This window comes from Filicampus tigris, chromosome 4 (genome assembly GCF_054856515.1).
Source record: "Filicampus tigris isolate MCC_2025a chromosome 4, RoL_Ftig_1.0, whole genome shotgun sequence".
Lineage (NCBI taxonomy): Eukaryota > Metazoa > Chordata > Actinopteri > Syngnathiformes > Syngnathidae > Filicampus > Filicampus tigris.
Window position 1 is genome coordinate 3,551,409 of NC_141220.1, and position 6,000 is coordinate 3,557,408.

Genomic DNA, 6,000 nt, shown 5'->3' on the forward strand with positions numbered 1-6,000 from the left:
ATTCCTTTTATACAATTTTCAGACTACTTAAGTTAAATAGGATAATCAATCATCTCTCATGAATCATGGAAACACAATAATGTGCCATTGAGTTAATGATCTTAGACTGGACAAATCAAAATGTTGCCCAAGTGTTATCCCCTATCCCCTGAACATCTATCTCACTAAAATGATCTTTTTTTTTCTGTGATCTTGTTATGAAAATGAGTCAAAATAGATCCAAATAGGCAAGTAAAATACGCCACTAATCTTGTTAACATCCTTTCGTGAGTCAAACCCGATCAAACATGGTAATTGTAGGATAGTCCCTTGCTTAAACGTGTACTTGCCTCATATCAAATATGCAGTACAGCAGATAATAACCACAGTATGCATCATTTTTTATGACACTATCCACATTTACTGTGCTGATGCTTTACAACCTGCACAAAGGTGCAGAAACCAGACCCCACACTATCAGGTGTCATGGGTCTCCATACAACCTGTGTGTGCTATGTCGTCACTTTGCTGGACACGAAAGGATCACTTTGGCGACCGTGCACATCATAACACCTCATCTAAATATACAGTATATGCATGTTGAGGGTTTGTAATCTTATTATCTTTATTTTAGATTTTTTTCTACCCTTATCTTTCCTTAAAATAGTTGTTCTTATTGTTATTGTTTAAAACAACATACTGTATCTGATGTGTTACGCTCACTGAAGTCATGGCAGTGTACTCTGTGTAATTTAAGTGATGCAGTTGCCAGCACTCAGTTCCTCTGATGCCAGTTTACCAGTGTAGAATGTTGAACTTGCTGAGGGTCTGTAATTGCAATGTTAATGGAGTTCAATCAAAGAAATTTGTTCATGTGCCTAAGGGTTAACAACAGGCGAATAACGCTTCGATGACTAACAGTTTTAATGAGCCTGTAAAGGTTAGTCTCAAGATTATGTTGAAAGATGTCGACATATTACACAGTCTTTTGCTTCTCCCCAAGAAGAGTGTCCTAAAGCCATTATCAACACAAGCAAAAATGTTTTAACTAAAGCCAGAGCCTTATTATAACTCGATACAAACATTGAAGAACAGGCCTTCAGGCCCAAGTCAGATCCATAGGAACAAGTCCATCAGAAAGAAAAAAAAATGCATGGCCTGCGTTTGCACTGAGGCTACTGTCATTATAGTCATCTTCCACATCTGCCCATGTAGTGAAATGCTCACTTTTAATTTCACTCTAGAGTACACAGAAAACTGCCCAAAGATATAAATCGTATTGCTCCCATTCCAAAACAGACACGTTCAGACCTAAGCGTATACAAACAATTAATGCAAAAACAGTCTGGGGTCGTGCCTCATCGTTACACCTTTACTGTGACCTACATGATTAAAGCTTTCAAAAGGGAGAAGGACATACATAGTTTTGTATACATTTAATAGCTACCACTTTAGAGCCTTACTTTAATTTATAAAGACATCTGAATTTGGGGTTTTCCAGACCATATTGTCTGAATGGAAGAAACTCAAACTATTTAATGCTTTGTTTATTTCATTGTGATATACTGTTGGTATGTTTGAATTAGAAAGGAGATGCAATAGTAATCAGCCATGGCCATGTATTGCAAAAAGAACAGGGGGAGGAGCCAATGCATTTTTTCAATAGAGGTGTGTGGATTTTTTTCCCCTTTCAACAGATTGAAATATATGCCCATGGAATCCAAAATAACACGAGTGGGCACTGTAATATTTATCTTACTTTGATTACCTTGTCTGTGCACCCACGCACAAGAAAAGGGAGATTTGGAGAGAGAGCGAGAGACAGGGGGGGGGGGAGCGCGCGCGCGAGAGAGACGGATACAGAGAGCGAGACAGAAAAAAAGAAAGAGAGAGAGAGGGAGAGAGAGAGAGAGAGAGAGAGAGAGACAGAGACAGAGACAGAGAGAGAGAGGGAGAGAGAGACAGAGATAGACAGAGAGAGACAGAGAGAGAGATGGGTCATGCAAATATGAGTCAAATGTTGAAACCCCAGCGGTTAGGCTGAGCTTTAGGCGCGGCTGGAGGACCGCTGACAATAGGCACGTCGCAAAAATGCCTTTTAACAGTCAGCTAAAAGCGGTCTTACCTGACTGCAAAGGAATTGTCCGTGCATCACCAGCAACAGTCAATCAGTATGCTCAATTAAAAAGAGCACTAGGCAGAGAAAATGACTTACCGTACGTATCGGGAATCTCTCCTGCATTTGCCGAGGCAAGGCGTGTGTTTGACGGCGGTCCTCGTGCGCGCGCGTGTCCTGTCTCCCCAATGAAGAGGTCAATGAGCGTGCGGGAGCCCGCCCAACCTTCCCGAACCAGCAGCTGGGCAAGGACCGAGTGAGCAGTAAGACTGAGCGAAGGAGAAAGAAGACGAGCGTTATCTGTTCAGCACCGCGCGGCTTCGAACAGCTCCCCAAATGACGTCACTGCCTAGCCACGACGCCACGCCTACTACCACACTGAGAGCCCAGAAAGAGATCTTGAACCATGACCAAAACTGACGCTGAGAAGAAATTATATGGCTATCATGCAATAATAACACATAAAAAATAATAGAATGTATAACGATTACATCTAACATTTGTCATATGAAATGTAAATCTAAATCATCCACATTGCTAATAATCCAAGTTGTCAAGCAAATGTAATAGTCTGGGACCAAACCAAACAAAAGAAGCATTTTGAGTCTGTGTAGTTCTTTCACAGAAACAGAAAGTCAATAGCACAAATAAATTGCTCGCACTGTATTTATGACCCTGTTTGTGTGCCAAAGCATTAACTATTGATATTGCTGGTGTAGTTTGACAAATAGGCTAGGCTCACACCGCAGGCAAATGTAACCCAGATCGGATTTTTTTTGCCCATATGCGACCTGTATCTGATTTTTTTCAGTCCGAACGGCTCAATTCCGATTTTTTCAAATGCGACAAGGGTCGCTTTCATATGTGGTCCTAGATCAGATACGTATCCGATCTTTTCCAATGCGTTCGAGGTCTGAATGGCCAGGTCGCATATATCCAACATTGACGTCATCCGGGGCACAAAATGTGCTCCGCGCAGGCAGAGGGAAACTGCTAGCAGAAAGAGATCGAATCTGCAAAGTTATTTTGAGTAACGCTATTGACTTTATATTTTACTTTAATTTAATTCCACTTGAAACACGAAGCATAAAGTGGACATTTATGGCGATCGTAGTAATTCAGCCACAGCACAGATCGATTCATTTTTTACGCACGGGTATGACGTGATGTCATCAATAGTGAAGTCTCCATGAAATGAGATATTAAAGCGTCGCCTCGTGATTTTCCCCCAAATACTGTATTTCTACCTCCTACCTAATCGCCTCACTGTATAAATGCCCTGACACGCTGGACCACATTTACTTCCGCAAACACAATGTCGGGAGTGACGTCGTCTCTCCTTCTGTGCATGCGGGTCACTTTGACGACGCATGTGTTCATACAGCAGACAAGGCCATGGTCGCATTTATAATGTAATATGAACGTTTACACAAAAAAATCGGATTTTTTCCAAACTTCCGAATTGAGCATTAAGACCTGCGGTGTGACCCTAGCCAATAGTTACACAACCTTGTAGTTATGCTCATAATATTAGAACTTCATTATCATCAAATGTTTTGGGGTTATCTTATTTTGTAAAATTCACAATTTATTCCCGAAGTAGTCTACAGTATGTTTTTTATGACCACAATACTGACAGAGGTTGCTACCGTTGGCTCAAAAATATGTACTAGTGAGAAAAAGATAAATATACTTGTATTTGATGACTGTTATGACTGACTGGTTGTTTACGTGATGTGATGTTGCTCTGCAGTTGCTATGGTCCTTTTATGCTTTGTCCTTTATGATGTCAAATAGGCCTGAAGTCTTACAGTTTAAAAGTTTTGAGTTAGACAGTGACACACTGTCAGTACGTCAAACCTTCTCCGATTGAGGATGCAAACTCCCTTCCAGGCATGATCTCTGTTGTTACTTTGTATTTTTGTTGATAAAGACTCTTTACTCTTCAACCTCCCTGTTATATCTGCGTATGGGACCAAATCCCGATCCACATGTGACAGATGACATTAAAATGTGCAAGAATGTTTGTGTTTTGCTCATTTCAATGTGTATCAATATGTAATTCACTTTCAAATACAGTGGAGAGAAAAGAACGTTTGATGCCTTCCACATGGCAGATTGTTGGCTGCATGGCTCAAAGGTGACGCCAATTGGCTGGAAGAAATAATATGGTTGACTTCCTTTTAGTGAGGCATGCCGTGTCAATTTGGTCTTAAAAGTTAAAGTTCATAATATGGTTCATTGCCCTGTGGTTCAGTGTGTCACAATAATTTTTTGTTTTAACTTAGTCTGGTATATAAGGTATATATTGTATGGAACTTTGAGTTGTATTGTGTGATTAGTACTGTGGCTGAATAATGAATACTCATAATATTGAAGGGCTCACACTACAACACAGTGAACTATGTGACCTGCGCATACGCACGCACACACACACACACACACACACACACACTTCTTATAGCACTGTGCTTACCCACTGCTCCTTGTCCTGCTGGGGAACATTTTTGTCCCAGTTTTGGTCAACCACAAAGGCGTGTATAGAAGGAAAACATGCTCTGCCTCTTATTTTCTCTCATCTGGCACTGAAGAAAAAGGTCGACTAGCCATTTTTGATGTAGCGACTTAACCACTGCATCTTCTTTGCCAGCAATGCTCTCTCTCCTGTTGGTTTTTGCTTAGGAGGGGCGCAGGGATAGAAATATGATAACTTTATGTAAAAGCAATTCAAGGACAATGCATCTTCAAGTGAAAAAGAGTGCAAAATAAACACAAACACAAAAACACAAAAATGAGTAAGAAACTTGAGACAAAAAAGGTTCATATAAATGGCTGAACGCAGAAATTTTCTAGTCCCTTGTATAAATTCCTTCATGCAGATGCATGTATTGCTCTCCTTTTTGAAACGTTTCACATACAAACAGCAACAATGTCAACAACAGAACACTTTATAGTGAAACCAAGTTTCATGAATAACCTTGTTCATTAGTAAATCAGATTGAGTAAAATTTTCAGATTCCTTTTTTAGCTCATGAACAGTGACAGCATCCGTGTGTCTTGCATTGTATTTCACATACTTGGACTACATATATATATATATATATATATATATATATATATATACATATATATATATATACATATATATATACATATATATATACATATATATATATATGTATATATATATATATATATATATATATATATATATATATATATATATATATATATATTTTTTTTTTTTTAATATATAAAAATATATATATATATTTGCTCTGAATTTATCATGTGAGGATAAAGATTTAGGGCGGCACGGTAGTCGACTGGTTAGCACGTCCGCCTCACAGTTCAGAGGTCGTGGGTTCGATCCCGGCTCCGGCCTCCCTGTGTGGAGTTTGCATGTTCTCCCCGTGCCTGCGTGGGTTTTCTCCGGGTACTCCGGTTTCCTCCCACATTCCAAAAACATGCATGGTAAGTTGATTGGATACTCTAAATTGCCCCTAGGTGTGATTGTGAGTGCGGATGTTTGTCTCTGTGTGCCCTGCGATTGGCTGGCAACCAATTCAGGGTGTCCCCCGCCTACTGCCCAAAGACAGCTGGGATAGGCTCCAGCACGCCCCGCGACACTTGTGAGGATAAGCGGTACAGATAATGGATGGATGGATGGATAAGGATTTGGACCCATTCGCAGATGGAAGTTGAAGAGTAAAATGTATTTAAGAAAAATGTAAGGGAACAACAGAGATCAGGACTGGAAGAGAGTTTGCATCCTCACTCCAAGAACGTTTGACCTACTGACAATGTGTCACTGTCTAACTCAAAGTTTTAAACTAAGACTTTAGGCCTGTATGACATAATAAAGGACAAAGCATAAAAGGACCATAGTAACTGCAGAGCAACTG

At 40.0% G+C, this 6,000-nt stretch overlaps 1 protein-coding gene across 4 annotated transcripts in view; it reads right to left on the bottom strand.

The window, feature by feature from the left end:
• The window catches only part of smpd3 (sphingomyelin phosphodiesterase 3), a 66,024-nt gene extending 61,395 nt beyond the window's left edge, over positions 1-4,629 (bottom strand). For 2 of the 4 annotated variants that reach the window (XR_015086505.1, XM_086028631.1), the window contains exon 1: positions 2,195-2,442. The gene's annotated coding sequence lies outside the window, so the exon portion shown is untranslated. Of the gene's footprint in view, positions 1-2,104; positions 2,161-2,194; positions 2,443-4,571 lie in introns of those variants that run through there. The other 2 variants (XR_015086506.1, XR_015086510.1) reach the window with 2 other exon arrangements.
• Between the last annotated feature and the right edge of the window lie 1,371 nt (positions 4,630-6,000).